This window comes from Grammomys surdaster, unplaced genomic scaffold, assembly GCF_004785775.1.
Source record: "Grammomys surdaster isolate TR1022 unplaced genomic scaffold, NIH_TR_1.0 130, whole genome shotgun sequence".
NCBI classification, from domain to species: domain Eukaryota; kingdom Metazoa; phylum Chordata; class Mammalia; order Rodentia; family Muridae; genus Grammomys; species Grammomys surdaster.
The window spans coordinates 16836182-16854363 of record NW_021604588.1 but is presented as its reverse complement, the minus strand read 5'-3'; positions in this window follow the sequence as shown (position 1 = coordinate 16854363).

Here is an 18182-nt window from a genome sequence, read left to right as displayed (position 1 = left end):
TACACCAAGTTCCAATCCCCACCCCCACTCAACTGACATTAATGTCAACATCCTCCACGAAAAAGGCGTTAACCCGTGTGATCAATTCTAGCTCTCTGTGAAAGTTGGGACCCCCTAGAATGCATCGATAGCTAAGGAGGGATGAGTTCACAAGGACTCAAGCACTCCCCACAGACCCCACTCTGAGAGGGACAGGAAAATAGAGCAAAACTCTAGAGGCACCAGGATTCCCACAGAGTCCCCACTCAGAGCTGTGAAAATAGCCTAACGTGAATTAACCCTAATTAAGGCTTGGGGCTTGACTAGAATGCAGGAATTGTGTAACATGTGCCTGCGTGTGTGCACCTTCATGTGGGAGAATGAACGAGGAAGGATGCTTTCATAAGAACGTTTGCTTAAAAATGTCAAACTATTACCTTTTTGATGAGTCAGCAAATACAAGGAGCTTGAGAATCAATCAAGGGGAGCACGGGAGCGGGGGGGGGGGGGGCAGTGACAGGACCTTGCTTTTTTGTTCTGTAACTTTTTTTTTGCCAAACCAGGACTGGAACATTGTTTAATGCTGGCACATTCCATGCCAGTGAGGGAGGGAGTGTGTACAGAAAAAGTCCTGGCTTTCCTCCTTCGCCGCCATGCTCCTCAGAAACATGGAAAGATGAATGTCAGGCTTTGTCCAGAGCTCTAAAACCTTAAATCCTTCTAGAAAATAACCTGTCTCTCAGGAATTTGAGATCCTAGAGAATAATAAAGCTCCCCTGGGGAGTGCTGTGGAATAGCTGTGCTGACTTAAGTCTGAATAATAGAAGGATGTAATAAATCTGCAGGTACCTGCCCCAGTTTGTGGTTTGTGACAGGGCAGAACCGCAGGAGAAGAAGTTGAATGCTGCTATAAACATGAAGCAGCACTTTTTCCTCCAACTGGAGGCGTTGTGGCATTGGCTCCTAAAAAAAAACCATGTTTCTGCATTCTTGGTACATATTCTGACTCCTGCTAGATTTTCTTCTTTCTGAACATGAATGCTGAATAACACTGCTTTTTGTTCGGTCAGGCTGAGTAGACAAGTCTGAGTTCTGATTCCTTTATATGCTCTTTGTGTGCTGTGGTGTGCGTGTGTGTATGTGTTTGTGCGCGCACACACGCAATGTGCATGCACGCATGAACACGTGTATGTGTGCTCCGTGAGCGTGGCAGCCAGAAGCCAATCAACCTCTAACGTCATCCTCAGCTGCTGTCCATGTATTTTTTTAAATCATGTGTCTATGCAGACCAGACACAGCTGTATTTTCACGTGGTTGTGAGCTGTTTTGTAAGGTGGGAATCAAAGTGAGATCCTCGACAAGGGCAGTGTGTGCCCTTCACTACTGAATTACCTCTTTGTTTTTTGAGACAAGGTCTCTCCCTGACCTGGGGCTCACTAGTTCTGCTAGCCTGCTTGCTAGTGACCCGCAGAATCTACCTGTCTCTACCTCCCCAGTGCTGTGGAAATACAATTGTGTGCCACCACTTCTAGCTTTTGTATGGGAATGCTGGCGATCCACAATCAGGTCCAAATGCAATGGTGGGCAAGCGCTTTATCTGCTGAGCCACACCCACAGCCCCGCCCACAGCCCTGCCCACTCTTGACTCTGCATTCTGATTTCAAACCTAGGCTATAATGTCTAGAGCGCTTGTTATAGTCTGCATCTTGAGTGTCTCCCAAAAAATGCCTGCTGAAGACTTGGCCCTCAGCCTGTGGTGCTATTTGGAGGCAGCGGAGCCTTTAGGCGATGGGGCTTATTGGGAGAAAGTTGGGATGTTGGAGGTGTGCCTTGCACTGAAGAGTGGGACGCGTCCACGTTCTTGGTTCTCTGTTTCTTGATTGTGAAGAGGGGAGTGGCTTTCTTCACTATCTCTCTCCACCATGCTTGGTTCCCTTGTCATCCAGCCCCAGATGATGTGGTGACTCATATGGATTGAAAGCTCTAAAACTTTGAGACCAAGTAAATTTCCTCTTTTTCCAGCTTGTTTAGTTCACGAATTGTGTCCCAAGGATAAAGCCAACCAATACAGATCTCATGGTAAGAAAGACGTTTAAAAGGCAGTAAATTCATCCAATGCCTTTACCTTCTTTCTAAATGAGTCTTTAAGGAAGTGATATTTTCTCCTTTTCAAGACTTGAAGAGTTTTTGGTAGACACCCCGGGGGAGCAGTAGGTAGTATAAGCGGAGACTCAGCGGCCAAACCAGAGGTGTGCCAGTGTAGAGAGGAACGAGTGTTGGAACATTTTGGATTCATCTTCTGGAAGGCTCTGGTGCCACTGTGGTTCCCCAAACTGCCAGAAAAACTCAGGGTGACATCAGTCTGAGTCTGTGCCCTTGGGTTTGGCTTCCACCCCCTGGTTTACAGGAACAGAAGCTGACAGGCAGGAGAGCTTTTAGAACACAGGCTGGACCGGCAGCTGTTCTAAGAGTCACCCACATGGCCTGTGCCTAGCTTTTGGTGTCTGATGAGTAGCCAGGCTGTGCTTCTGCTTTACAACACAAGGTGCACGCAAGAAAGAGCAACACAGCAACACACCAGGAGCGGAGCACGGTACAGTTCTTTGTGCTGCCGACTGCATTGCTTTCATGTGTGTGGTTTTATGTGTACGTTTTTATGTGTATAGCTCCCACACATCACTGACTATCTGAAATAGGCTCTCACGTAGCCAGACTGGTCTTGACCTCACTATGTAGCTAAGGATGGCTCTCAACTCTGGATCTTCCTGCCTCTACCTCCTGAGTGTTGAGATTACAAGAATATGCCAGCACAACCCCACTTACTTGGTGCTGAGGCTTTGTGAGTGCAGTGTGTGTGTGTATGTGTGTGTGTGTGTGTGAACTTGGAACAAACTAAAAATAATCTGGAAGGAGGTAGCCTCCGTTGAGAAATTATCTCCCTCAGATTGTTCTGGTATCACGTCTCTGAGGATATTTTCTTGATTAATGATTGAATATGGGAAGGTCCAATCCACAGTGGGTAGTGCCACCCCTGGGCATATGGTCCTGAACTGTATGTGCAAGAAAGCAGGCTGAGTATCCCACATGGCCCCTACTTCAGTTCCTGCCTTGAGCTCACTCTCCGACTTCCCTCAGTGATGGAGTGAGACCTCCGATGTGTAAGCCAAATGAGGCCTTTCCTTCCTCAGCCAGCTTTGATCACAGTAGGCAAACACTCTGTCAGTGAAGTGCTCTCCTTAGCACCAAATACGGTAGTTTTTTATAATTAAGAAGGCAGACGACAAATGAAAAGATAACCTTAAGATGTTTGTCTACTTAAGTTTTAAAGAAGTATTTTAACTATTTTGAATATTTTAAATAAAACGAATACATGCCATTAGGCTTACATGGGAAGCAATTTTACTGACTAAACTACCTCACCACTCCCAATAATCTTTTCCTACGTGGTGACTCAGGATACTGATGGCATTCCACACATTGTCCAGAGTCACAATGCCCAGCTCCGAGTCACTGACCACTGGAAATGTTCCTCATTCAAATTATGGTGCACCGAAGAATTACACAGCAGATGTCCAAGGCTTCATATCAGCAAAGTGTAAAGCATCACTGTAATTATTTTTATTAGGTGGTGATTACTATTCCAGCTGCATTTGTGGGTGCCATACAGGAAGGTTAGCATCCCCCCCCCCTACACACACACACAAAGGACAGAGAGGTGTTTGAACCTGTGCAACGCTTGTCTTGGTAAGCCCTAGCCCCCTCACCTCACCTTGGCTTTGAGGGCGGAGCTACCCATGCTGTGAGCACAGGTTTTCTTTGGGGTGGTGGGATCTTCTGGGACTAAAGTATGTTATTGGCTTGTATGGTGTTATTGTATTAAGTGTTCCTAATAGTAATTCTTAAAAACTTTAAAATTTTTTATTCATTTATTGTGTGTGTAGCATGTATTTATCAGTGGGCACATGCTTGCCCCAGCATGTCTGTGGAGCTGGTCAGGTTCATCACCAGGCACCCTTACCTCTGATCCCTTGAGAATTTTTTTAAGCCATATGTTTTTGGCTTAAAAGATTGCAACAACTGACAGGTATCACATTGTACTTCTGATGTGCAATCCTTGTTTATGGGTAGAGGGTGTGATTTTGTGTAAACATAGTGTCTCTCGAATTGGGGGGGGACGGGAAAATATGCAGGCTGACAATGAGGGACAGGTTTGAACTCTTCCCCCTCCCTTGTGAGAAATGAACTGCGGTTCAGTTTCCCTGCAGTTTCCAGCTGTGTCCTGCTGGAGGCGCACCTGCTGGAGGCGCAGCCTGTCAGGCTCCCAGCTCCTCACAGAGCCTTCAATAGTTCATCTCATGTCACCACCAAGCTTGGCCTTCTGTCTACAGCTGTGATTCTTACTCAGACGATTCTTTCCCTAAAAGTCGCTGCCTGCTGTTTTTATGGTGTTAAGCACTCAGTGATCTTGGCCATCAAGATCAAGTAAAACACGAGAGCCAGTCTTGAGGCGCTTGGCCTTCTTACCTTAAGACAAGTTGGTCTTTTCTCTCCCACATCTCTGGAATTCTGCTTCTTAAGGTAACCCCAGAAGGCAAAACTGATCTGGGGCTAGGCCCGTTACCCTGAGTGGCAGTGGGGGTGAGGGGAAGTTACCCTTGGTGGCCCGGGGTCTGGGGATAGGGAGCAAGGGGAAGGGTGGTCTTGCAAGAGAGGAGAAGGGCTCAGGTCAAGGAACTACTCTTATGTCACAGGCTTTGGCTTACCTGAGTGTGTCCATTTCAGGGAGTGTTTTGAGCATGTGAAACTGTACAGTTTTCTGAGTGGATGTTATACATCAACAAGAAGTTAAACACCATGTCTATGAGTGGCTGCTTTTTTTTTTTTTTTTTTTGACAAGCCCTGTGTTGATGAGATGAGAGAAATTACTACAAGGGGGCGCTGTATCCCTTCCCTTTGTGGACAGAGGCCCTTCTTAGGGCCCTAGGGCTTTTGGAGATGCCGACCCACAGTCCTCAGAGCAGAGATTTGTGGGTGAGTGACCCACCTCGGACAAGCCTCCTGAGTAACTTATGTCTCCACTTGAGGCATCTGCACACAGACAGACCCAGACAGAGCCGACTTTTTCTTTTAACTTTTTATTCAGAGCGCTGGGCAGAGATGGAAGCCCTGTTGCTTACTGAGAAGCTCACTTGGTGGTCCGGCATAAGTTAGACACCTAAGGAATGTCACATTCTTGGGGAGAAATTAAGATGCCTGCCTTGCTGTAAATAGACACTCACAAGGAGATGGGGCAGTTCTGGAATGACCAGGCCCTGCTGTTATCACCGACGGAAATCCTGTGTGATGGTAAATATGACACTCAGCAGAGCCTGGAGAGAAGTTTATGGGAGCAGAGAGGAGCCGAGAATGCAAATGCGGGATGTTATTGGCTAGATAGTGGTCAGGAAAGCAGAGATTGGGGTGCTGGGTGGGGTTGGGGGGAGGGGGCTGAAAGAGCATAAGAGGAAATGAGGGAGGAAGAATAAACAAATGAGATAAGCAACTTCCTCCGCTTCCTCCCCTGATGCCCTTTTGTTTGCTTCCAGGACTCTGGTGTTTCTGAGTCCTCTTCTGGGGACAATAGCCTGGACTCTGAATTTGAGAAACAGGCCTAGCTCCTACCTCCCTGATCTGTCCTCAATCTACCTGGTCTACTGTAAGAGACTTTCATATATATAGTCAGCCACAGAACAGGCACCTCTAAGCAGCGGGTGGGTTGGCAGGTATCTCTAAGCTCAGGTTAGTGCCCCAATTCTTTAGTAGAAAGAGCACTGGTTTAGATCCCTGGCTGTCCCTTCCAAATGCACATATGTGGTGGCCACCAAATGTCAGTTCACTGGCATTGGGGGTCAATGGACCTTAGTAACACTGTTGGGGAACAGGGATGTGTTTCCGGGTAGAACTTAGTGTGATTAGGGCTCTGGGTTCCAGCTCCAGCACCCAAACCACAGAATAAATAGAGAACAAAACCCAGTGTTGCTGTGTGAAGAGCTTCTCCTGTCTTGGACGGGAACTGGAAATGATGGGGTGGCTAGTGAGGTCTGACTGTGTGCTGGAAAAAGCCCCCCTCCTCCCAGTTCCAACAGCATCTCGGATTCAGCTGGAGAACCTGTGGCTCTCTGAGGCAAATGAGAGCGACTGGAAGGTGGCAAGGAGGGCAGCCTGGGGGTACCCCAACTCCGCTCTCTGACTGTGTGTCCTAATGTTTGTAGGTCCCTTCTGGTTTCCGTAGAACAGGTGATAGGATCAAACCTCCCTGTAATGTTGCAGGAATCGAACAACAAATTGTATGTGAAGCACTCTACCGGGCGCAGAACACTTAAATGTTAGCCATTTGCCAGGGCCCACTAGCCTACGAGCCTCTAGCTACTAGCAGTATGTGTAGGAATGAGTTCCCATCCAAAACTGGGAGAATTCATGTTGGTGAATGATTTATGTTGACTTTGGAGAATCATGGGAAACTGGTAATTCGATGAAATCAATTAACCTTAGCACCACCAAGAACCCACGCTCACCCAAGGAGGGAATGGGGCACTGGAAAGCCAAGCCACCCAATGCTGGGCACCTGTGACTCTGGGCCTCCTATCTGAGAACTCTATTCCATCTGTGGAACATATCTGTACTTCTCAGTCACATGTCCTTAGGAGTGATGGCAAAATACATTGGACTTGCGTCTTCAGGCAGCTCCAAGGGAAGTTGTGCCTAGATTACTTATTTCAACCCCTGCCAACGAGTCCTTTCTGCTGGGGCTCCCTCTAAATAGACACAATTCAGCTTGGACATGGGATGCTCCAAAAGGTACCTATGGGATGAGAAAGGCAAGAGGTGGATGCTTTTGCCTGTTTGTCCCCATGAGGGCTGTGCAGGGAAAAGACTTTCATTACATTTTCATTGGTTGGGGCTTGGAGAGATGGCACAGAGGTTAAGAGCACTGGCTGCTCTTCCAGAGGTCCTGAGTTCAATTCCCAGCAACCACATGGTGGCTCATAACCATCTGTAATGGGATCTGGTATCCTCTTCTGGACTATAGACATACATGCAGGCAGAATGCTGTATACACAATAAATACATCTTTAAAACAACACTTCATTGGTCATCAACTATACTCTGCTACTGTGCTAGTAGACGTTACAGGCAAAGCAGACATAGACAGAGTATATGAGGGGTCAACAGAGGGAGCTAAACAATGAAGCACACACACAGTTATCTACCAATCAGCTACCTGAAGAACAGGGCACCAGGAAGATACTTCAGCTGAGTGTGGAAGAGAACTGCCTCAGATTGGTGAAAGGTGTGGTGGGGTCAGAGGTAGAGGAGAGTGTTGCAAACAAAGAGAACAGTCTGTCTGTGCGCCCTCTATAGATGGAGTCATACAGCTATGGAGAGTCTAGTTACAGCCAACGCAACCCCGCTCCCTCACTCCGACACCTTCTTCTGGAATTCTGCAGAAGATTTCTCAACAGGACTTCCAGATGCATCTGGATCACACCTAATGATGAGGCCGTGGCAGTGCGCACACTTTCTTAGTACAGTTGTAAACCACCCCCCTTCCCACCCGAAGAGAGAAATGCTAAGAAAACACTCTGAATTTATTATAGTTACTATGACTCAGATAGGCTGAAGGGTAGAATCTGATGGAGTTTTCCTAAGATTCCTTGGGGGATTTGAAGGATTCTTTTCCCACCAGCCAGAGAAAGAAGATTATAAAAACACATTTCCTCCGGACAGAAGAAATCCCTTGAATCCCAGGTTCTTGTGATTTGAGCAGCAGAGGCTGCCCCACACCTCACCGTGTCTCCACGAGGCATCGTGTCTCCATACCTCACCCTGTCCCTGCACCTGCCTCCCTCTTCATTCTCTTCTCTGTTACTTCTCTGGTGTGACAGTAGTCAAGCAGAGAAGATGTTGATTGTAGGTTGGAATCTTGACTTTGCCCCTTCACCAAGATCCTGCTCCCTTTTAATATTTTTTTTAATTTTTATTTTTTGAGAATTTCACACATGAGTACTGTATTTACATAACTTCCACCCACCATCCTTCCCCCACTCCCTCTCAAATTCACGAGAAATCTCTTCTTCTTTCACCATATATGTCCATACAGCTACATATACACACACACATATCTACTAATGAGTCTATTTAGTGCTGCTCATGTCTGCATACACCTTTAAGGCTGACCACTTGGTGTGGTTACTCCAGACGAAGGGCTACTGGTAACCAATGGCTGCTTCCTCTATAGATTCAGCTTCTTCACAGGCAGAAGTAGAGACTACTTTGCTGCATGGGCTTCCCTGGATGAAACTCAACCAAGAGGCAAAGATGGTGAATCCCATAGGAGAAGCCAGGGTTGGTTGGAAATTTCAGGATGAGGCTGGAAAAAGCCTTCCCTCTTCTCAGATAACTTAGACAGACCCAAAGCAGACATCAGCAAAGGAGTCATTTCTCTAGCCTAGCCCCCCTTCCAGAATGGTTTCATCTACATCTTCCCATATTACTTTTCTTTCAATAATCCCGAAGAACTAGGAGTCCTCCCTAGACTGCTATTCTTTACAAGTATTTCTATGGATGTCTGGACCAAGGATTTAATCTCCAAGATCCATACAATAAACCAGAGAAGAGGACTTGGGGAGGTCCTAATAACCATGGCCAGCGCAGGCTTCATGTTTGTCCCACAGGAGCTGGTGTGAGTCAGGGTCTCCAGAGAGAGAACCGTTAGGGTGTGTCTAGGAGACTTCATGTGGGAATTGACTCAAGCAAAGATGGAAGCTTAGAAGGTCCACCATCTGTTGTCTGCAAACTTAGGAACTGAGAAGGCCAGCGTTTTAGTACAGTCTGGGTCTGAGGGCCTAAGAAACAGGCCATCATCTGAGGCAGAAGAAAGAGAAGATGGAAAATGGATATCCCAGCTGAAAAGCAGATGTGCTCTTTCCTCTCTCTTACATGCAGGCTCTGGGTAGAGCGGACGGTGTCGCCTGCCCTGGTGAGGCTGAATCTTTATCATCCACCAACTCATGTGACAATCTCTTCCAGAAACTCACTTCCAGACATATCTAGAAACAATGTTCTCATTAGCTATCTGGGCATCCTTGAGAGCAGTCAAATCAACATAAAAATGTAATAATCTTAGAGTCTGATGTCAACTAAGCCACAGTCAGACGGAGTTGTCAATTACTCTGCTTCCACAAGAGATGCTGAACATCAATCATTTGAAGTCCGATGTAGTTCAACTTAAAAAGGAAAAACACAGCATGGGCTGGTGACATGGCTCAGTGGGTGCAGGGGCTTGCTGTGCAAGCATGACGACATGAGTTCAATCCCTGGAACCCATGAGAAGGTGGAAGGAGAGAACAAACTCTATAGAATTGTCCTCTGACCGCCATATGTACACTGTGGTGTGTACACACACACACACACACACACACACACCCCATACATAAATTAAATGAATAGATTTAAAACCGACTTGTTCCCAAACAAGGAAATGTGTGATCTAGGATAAATCCCAAAAGTCTGGATGACATTTAGCTTGTGGCTGCTGTCTGTCTGTCTGTCTGTCTATCGTCTGTCTGTCTGTCTGTCTGCCTGCCTGCCTGTCTATTAGGACATAAAATCCAGTCCTTTATCATTCTGTACTGCATTTTCAAAACCTGTCATGCTTGGCTCTGCATTTCTGCTTTGTCACATCCCGCAAGGGCACATTGTGGGATACTGGGGAGGATAGGTGACTAAGACCCAACACATGTGTACAGAGGGACCAACATTATGTTGTGATCAGTGCCTGTTGGGCTATGTGTCTGCCATTTGTTCTTCCACAGAGCCCAGATAGATCATGCAGGTAGAACATTGGACAGGTAGTCATGATCTATCTATATATGTATGTATAAATACATATTTGCATATATATATATGAGAGAGAGAGAGAGAGAGAGGAGAGAGAGAGAGAGAGAGAGAGAGAGAGAGAGAGAGAGAGAGAAAATATCTTATACTGCAGCCCTGGCAGGTCTAGAATTCACTGTGTAAACCAAGCTGACTTTGAACTTGCAGAGATCCACAGTTAGTTAGGGTTTTACTGCTGTGAACAGACACCATGACCAAGACAGCTCTTATATGGACAACATATAATTGGGACTGGCTTACAGGTTCAGAGGTTCAGTCCATTATCATCAAGGAGGGAGCATGGCAGCATCTAGGCAGGCATGGTGTAGGCAGTGCTGAGAGTTCTACATCTTCATCTGAAGGCTGCTAGTGGAAGGCTGACTTCCAGTCAGCTAGGATGAGGGTCTTAAGCCCACATCCACAGTGACACACCCACTCCAACAAGGCCACACCTCCTAACAGTGCCAATCCCTGGGCCAAAGCATATACAAACCGTCGCATCTACCTTCCTCTGCCTCCCTAGTGCTGAGATTAAAGATATGTGCTTGCTCATGATTTCTCGTGCTGTTTCTTGTCACCTACTGGGCTACTAGAACCGTTTCTTTCAGTTCTCTACATCCAGCACCCAGCCTAGCTGAGACAGCACAGTGGCTGAGGAAGAGAACAGTGACAGGTAGGTAAGAATCCTGCTAACTGTGTATCATTCAGGGCTGTGAGGGGGGAAAGAAGGGTCCTCTGGGCCTCCTTAAATGCTTGCTTCATATACTCTGGCTCTGTAAACTCTTTTGTCAAAATGCAGGCTTGTGACTTCAGCACTCAGAGGAGGCTAGGTATGACAAAGTAAAAAGATTGTCAAAAATAAAAACAACAACAACAATAACAACAACAACAAAAACTGGCTATAGAGCTGGCTGTGGACCTTGAGAACACAAGTTCAAATCCTTAGCACCCGCGTAAAAAGTTGAGTGTGGTTGTGCATCCATACCTGTAATACCAGGACTGAGTGGGACATGAGGATTGCCAGGGCTTGCTGGCTGCCAACCTAACTCTGGGCTCATAGAGAGACCCTATCTTGAAGGACTAAGACAGAGAGGGACAGAGTAGGACACATAGCTTCGCCCTTTAGTCTTTATGTTCACAGATGTGCACATCAGCTTTCAGATGTGTTCAAACACAACATAAATAAAGAAAAATTTTAATGTAAGATGAAGAACAAAAAGGGGTAAAACCTCTCTCTAGGAGCCAAGGTTGTGCCGTCATTAGGAAGACAGACCTCCTTTTCCCCACTGTAAAGTGAGAGGTGGGTAGACTATCTCCACAGTTACTTCTAGAAGGCTTGCACAGACTCTGCTTCATGGCAGCAAAGTGGTTCCCTGGAGACCACCTCCTCTGTCAGGAAGTAAAACAGACACTCAAAAACATGAGCAGACATGAGCACTCCTATAAGAGTAGCCAGGGCGCTGCTCAGTACAGAGTGGGGATAAATAGCTTCACAGTGGGAAGTCTCCTTCCTTCTGAACACAGACCACACCAGAGCTAGCCAGCTTTCCACAGGACTTTGACTATTGGTGTATTTGTCGGCATTTCAGTCCTTTTAGGTCCAATTCAGTCCCTGTCTGTTCACACTGCAGTATTCCCTAGCTGGAACTCTGGGTGGGACAAGGGATGTGGGTGGGGCAATGGGATGTGGGCGGGGCAATGGGATGTGGACGGGGCAATGGGATGTGGGCGGGGCAATGGGAAGCTTGGACTGGGGTTAAGAAATACTCCCTCGGGGGCCAGAAATCCGGCATCAATACCATTAAGTCTATAAAATCTATTTCCTCTGGGATTAAATGCTTGCTTCATATACTTTTTTTTTTTATCACTCAGCGAGTCTCATTAATTGACTTATTCAAAATTTCCACTTGTTACAGTCGACTTCTTTGGATTTGTGGTTTGTTTTATTTCTTCTGTGGATAGCATATCAAATTCAGCTGTAACAACTCATTTATTTAAAGGGAACACACCCCAACCAAAACCAACCAACAAAGCTTGGCGTTTTCTTCTTCAGCTTCTTTCACGTGGGTAGACATCTGTCTATGACATGTATTCTATAGAACAGGGAATTAGTCGTGCACTCAGAGTCTACAAAATAAAATCCTAGATCCTGGCTGGGGCGAAAAGCCGTGGCTAGCTGGACTGTCTGTCACTGCTCCTTCACCGAAACACCCAGCAGTGTTTAGGTCTTGGCAGTCATCAAAGGGAAAGGTCACCGCTGGAAGTGAGTTGTGCTGAGGTGGAGGTTCTGGGCAATGCCCAGAAGAATGAGCTTGCATAGGTGTGCTTAAAGCAGAATTACGTTGTCAACTTGTAGTACCTTGAGACATGCCCGCTTTCCCAACCCACATGGAGGCCATAAAGTCTAGAGTAGAGGCTCTTGACCCCCTGCTAATGTATGTACCACCAGCACAGTGGAGGTAGCTAGTAGTCTCCGGGGGAAATGAGCTCAGAAGAAACAATGAGAACATGAAGTACACAAGAATCATGAAAGAAAGGCCAAAAACCAGAGGAAGCGGAGTTAATGGACCAAAAAGAACAAGCGTGTAAATTAAAGTTAATAAGTGGCTTCAAAGTCTGAATAAAGGATATTGGAAACATGACACAGGGAATAACTCATGACTTTGGGCCAAATGGAAACGTTGGATGTGAAAAATACATAAGACAAGAAATAAAGAACTCCCTGGCTGGGTTGGAAAGGTCTTTTTATGCCCTTCTTAATTTTGTTAAAATATACGACTGTTCAAAGCAAAGCATATACTGTCTACAAGACAGATGCTTTAGGAATAAGACACAGATGGAAAGCAAACAATCAACAATGATAAGTTAGAGGCATAAAAAACCTGAATTAATTATAAGTGATTAATATGCTAATGTCAGGCGAAACATACCTTAAGGTTAGACGTAAGACCAGAGAAAGGAAATTTCATAATAATAAAACATGAATTCATCAAGAAAAATATGATAACTCTACTAAGCATGTACGAATGTAATAACGGCTACCAAATACATGAAACAAAGTTGGCAGAATTAGTGGGACTTATGACTTTGGGCCAAATGGAAACGTTGACTCCAAAAAAACCCCAACTCCACAATTAGAATTGGATACATTTTTTTACCTTTACTTCAGAAATTAAAACTAGACAGAACCCTTCTCTTCCGGTCCCAGGCGCTGCGTTACCGTGCAGACATGGCCAAGTCCAAGAACCAAACCACACACAACCAGTCCCGCAAATGGCACAGAAATGGCATCAAGAAACCCTGATCATAAAGATACGAGACTCTTAAGGGGGTTGACCCCAAGTTCCTGAGGAACATGCGCTTTGCCAAGAAGCACAACAAGAAAGGCCTTGAAGAAGATGCAGGCCAACAATGCAAAGGCAGTGAGTGCACGCGCAGAGGCCATCAAGGCCCTTACGAAGTCTTAGGCCATCAAGCCCAACATGCCGAAGGGCCCCAGTGGCAAACTCAGCCGCCTGGCTTTCATCACTCACCCCAAGCTTGGGAAGCGGATTCGAAGCTACATGGCCAAGGGTCGTAGGCTCTGCCAACCAAAGCCCAAGGTTCAAACCAAGGCAGTGGCTGCAGCTCCAGCTAAGGCCCAGGCTTCAGCTCCAGCCCAGGCTCCAAAGGTGCCCAGAGAAAAGGCTCCTGCCAACGTGAAGACAGATGGACTGCTGTGACACACCTACCCACACACTATTTGCAGATGACCAGTGTCCTATGCTGTTTTTACAAATAAACTCGAGGCAAGATCTGCTAAAAAAAAAAAAAAAAAAAAAAAACCAAAAAAAACAAAAAAAAACAAAAAAAAAACAACTAGACAGAACTCAAGATAAAGCAGTGAGATTATGGACAATCTAGACAGCGATTAGCCTATCTAATAAAGTGACATTTACAGCCTTATTGACAACACCTAGAGACTGCACATTCTCTTCCAAGAGCATGTGTAAAGCTGGGGGTGTGGCTCGGCTGGGAGAGTGCCTGCCTAGTGTGCAGAGTGTCCTGGGATCATTTCCCAGCATTGCATAAATTAGTGTGGTGGCACATACTTGTAATCCCAGCTCTTTGGGAGGCTGAGACAAGAGGAGCAGTTCACATTTATCTGCAGCACAAGGCCAGCCCACCCTTTAGGCTTGGTATACCATGTTTGCCCCTCATTCCTGCCATGGGACTATAAAAACTAAGATGTAGATGTGACAGAGTTGGATTTTGCCTGTTGTGCTCACCAGATCATGAAGAATGGTTGGAGTTAGTTATGGAAGTGAGACCGCTAATCTGAAGGTGTTGAAGCCTTGGTTAGGACCACCTTTCTGAGGCATGGAGAAGAGGTTAGGCTTAGTGGAAACTGAGTCAGAAAGTAGCCTATGTTCTCATCCTTGTTGGTCCCTACTAGAGAGAGGCTTGTGAAAACTTTTGGGGTGCTGACCCACTGCTGGGTTTTGTAGGCAAGGCCAGGGGGCAGATGAATAGACAGGCTTGAAATAGAAGAAAGCAGAGGGAGTGGAGAAAGTCTATTCCAGGTTTCTCCAGGAAACCTGAGTTGGGCAATGGGTGGGGAATATTCCAGGCAAGGGAGAGCCTCCCAACTTGTGCCTTCTCTGTGCACTGTCTATTAACTTCTTCATCCCCGGGCTTTGAGGGTTGAACTCTACATTCCCTCCCCCAACCTTATATATGTGACCCTAGTAATAAAATCCTCTATTTGAAGAAGGAGAAGGAGAAGGGGAAGGAGAAGGTGAAGGGGAATGGGAAGGGGGAGGGGGAGGGGAGGGGAGGGGAAGGAGAGGGGGAGGGGGGAGGGAAGAGAAGAAGAAGAAGAAGAAGAAGAAGGAGAAGAAGAAGAACAACAACAACAACAACAAAGGGGGATTCTCAACTACACAGCATATTTAAGGCCAGCCTGGGCTATTGGAAACCTATCTCAAAACAAAAAAAAAAAAACCAAACCATGCCAAACAAATGAACAAACAACCTCAAGATACATCTGGAGGTTTACTGGGATGATATGTGGGATTATGTAATAAGCCTGAATACATTTCAAAAGATTGGAAACTTCTTGCCATAATTAGATTGGAATTTAATTAGAATAAAATATAATTAGAATTATATTAAGAGTTATTATTGATAAACTATAAAGATAAATATGAGTTCTTGTAATTGCATAGGAATTTATAGTTATAATGCACATGTTGGGGAAGGTCCTCTATGAAGTCCAAGTTTCTACTTTATGAAACTATAAGAAGAGAAATTAAACCCATAGAAAATACTAGGAAGAAATTGTAGAGATAAGAAATCACTGACATGGGAAAAACAATAGAGGCCATTAAGAAAACAAAAGAAATGGTTCAGAGATTAATGAGAGGAAGCATGTCCACTGAATGGGTTTCACAAGCGTGTTTGTGAGAAAGCTATTCATAAAACCCAACAGCTGAAAACAACTCAAACGCTTACAGATAAGGCAGACGTGGTGTGTCCTACAATAGCATCCGATACAATAAAAAAGGAAGAATTGTCAACATGCAGGAGGCTGGACCAAGCTCTCCATCTTGTTAAGGAACAAAAGTCAAGCAGAAAGGAGAAGATCCTGCATGATTCACTCATGTGCTTTCAAGAGTAAGCAAAGAGACAAGAATCAACGGTGAATATGATTAAAAATGGCTGCCACTAGTGAGAAGGTGGTTGTCCATGGAACTCTCTGGGATGGTGAGAATGTTGCCTGTGCTGAGAGTTGTGTGAGAGAGACCAGAGCCATGAGTTTGTCACTGCCTGTGGAACTGTACACTTAGAATTTATGCATCCATTTCTGAAACGTTCATAGAAAAAGAATTAGAAACAAACATTAATTAAATTAGCTTATTTGTAGAGGTTTGAGTTAGTGTATAAGTAATTTTATCAAGGGTAATAATAGATTTCCCATTGTGGGATGTAAATACAGCAAAAAGAAAATATAGGATGTGTCCCGTGTTACTAAACTGATATTAGAGACACTGCTATGAACATCAATATGATAGCTGTAACTATATTCATATATGAAAATGTTCTCTACATATGCTATGATCATGACAGCCTAAAACACATGCACATAGGTATATTTTATATATGCATATAATTCGTATTATATGTATTCAAATATGTATACACACAACATCAGTATGATAATGGATGCACTTATATGTTTATGTATTCTGAATTCCCAGAGGACCTAGAAGTCATGATGGATAGTGAGGTGATCACCTTTCATTAAGCAAACTTGAGCTCCTTGGAGGAAAGGCTGTTTCCAGGATGGGAAAGGAAATTTAAGCTGAGTCTAGAACCTCCTGGTGTAACAGGGGATCAGGCATTGTTCCACCTACAATGGAAACAGGCGAAAATTATATTGAAGCTAAATTTAGGCAGCCATTAACCTATGTAAAGTGATAACCATTTTAGCTTCAGTATTGATTTTACTTTTATAATCAAATTTGTAATAAGAACAAAGTGATAATGAGGCTGGAGAGGTGGCTCAGTGGTTAAGACCACCGGCTGCCTTTCCAAAGGACCCGGGTTTAATTCCCAGCACCTATCTTGGGTGGCTCATAACCATCCATAACTCAGGCTTCCAGAAAACATACCAAATTTGGGTGCCATAGGATTGGGCACATACATGCACAAACCCACACACAGATACACATGTGTGCATATGATTACAAATAAGACAAAATTTTTTAAAAATTGGATAAATACAAATTGAAGAACAGTCTACAAATAACTAGTCTATAATCTTCATGGAGTAAAAACTGGAAGAAAGGATGAAAAACCATCCTAAATTAAAGAGAAAACAGACACTCCATATATGGAAACATCATCTGCTACTGCAACACTAGACGCAAGTTATATATTCTACAGTTAAAATACCATTGAAGTTAAAAATAAAAGTACAATAACATTTAAAAACAGAAGAAATATGTCAACACAAGAAATGATCTGAATTGGGTTTTGGTTCGGAAGGGTAAATTGCTTTATTCCATTACTGGGACCCAGGATGCAATCTAAATATGCATTTTGGATTAGCTAGCAGAATGCACCAATGTGTAACATTCTTAATTTTATAATGGAACACAATTCATAAGAGAATAGTTTTTGTTTTGAATTTTTTGAAAGAGGATCTCACTATGTAACCTTGGCTGGTCTGGAACTCATTATGTAGACCAGGCTGGCTTTGAACTCACAGACATCTACCTACTTCTGCCTCACAAGGACTGGAATTAAAGGCATGCATCACCACATATAACTTTTTAAAAATTTTGGTTTTACGATTTATTTATTTTATGTGTGTGAGTATTTTGCCTGCATGTATACATGTGTACCATGTGTATGCCTGGTACCCTCAGAGGGCATTAGATTCCCTGGAACTGGAATTATGGATGGTTATGAGCCATGATGTAGGTGCTAGGAATCAATCCTGAATCCTCTGCGAGACAAGTGCTCTCACTCACTGAACCACCCCCTCCACTCTGTTCCCTTTGTTCTTAAGGGAATGCATTGCTGAGATATTTAGGAGTACAGTGGCTGAAGTTTATAACAACTCTCAAGTGCTTAAAATGAATTCATAGAGCCGGGTGGTGGTGGCACATGCCTTTAATCCCAGCACTTGGGAGGCAGAGGCAGGCAGATTTCTAAGTTTGAGGCCAGCCTGGTCTACAGAGTGAGTTCCAGGTCAGCCAGGGCTACACAGAGAAACCCTGTCTCGAAACACCAAAAAAAAAAAAAAAAAAAAAAAAGAATTCATAGAACTAGAAATGTGTAGACAGTGATAAAGCATATTGAGAAGAATCCAAGTGATTGCTGAATCTCCGAAAGCTTCAAGGGGTGCTTTGTACTGTTTGAGCTTTACTATAGTTTTGAACTAATATAAGAATTGTAAATGACCAATGGCATCAGTAGTGGGTCAAAGGATTGGTTATTCAATATAAAAAAAACTAAAATAGTAATTACAGACAACTTGTGTCTACTCCTAAGGGAATAGATAAGGGAGGGAGGACGTTAACAGTTATGGACTCAACATGGTAGAATCACAACACACACGTACAGAGTCATGTTTAGTCTGAAGACAGACTCTATATGCAATGGTAATCCTAGAAGACAACGGTGCTGGAAAATTCTGACTGCCTAACATTTTTACAGTGACTTTCCATACCCATCTATGCTTAGATTCACAAATACCACCACTGTGCAGCAATGGTCTACAGTTTCCAGTGCACTGACAT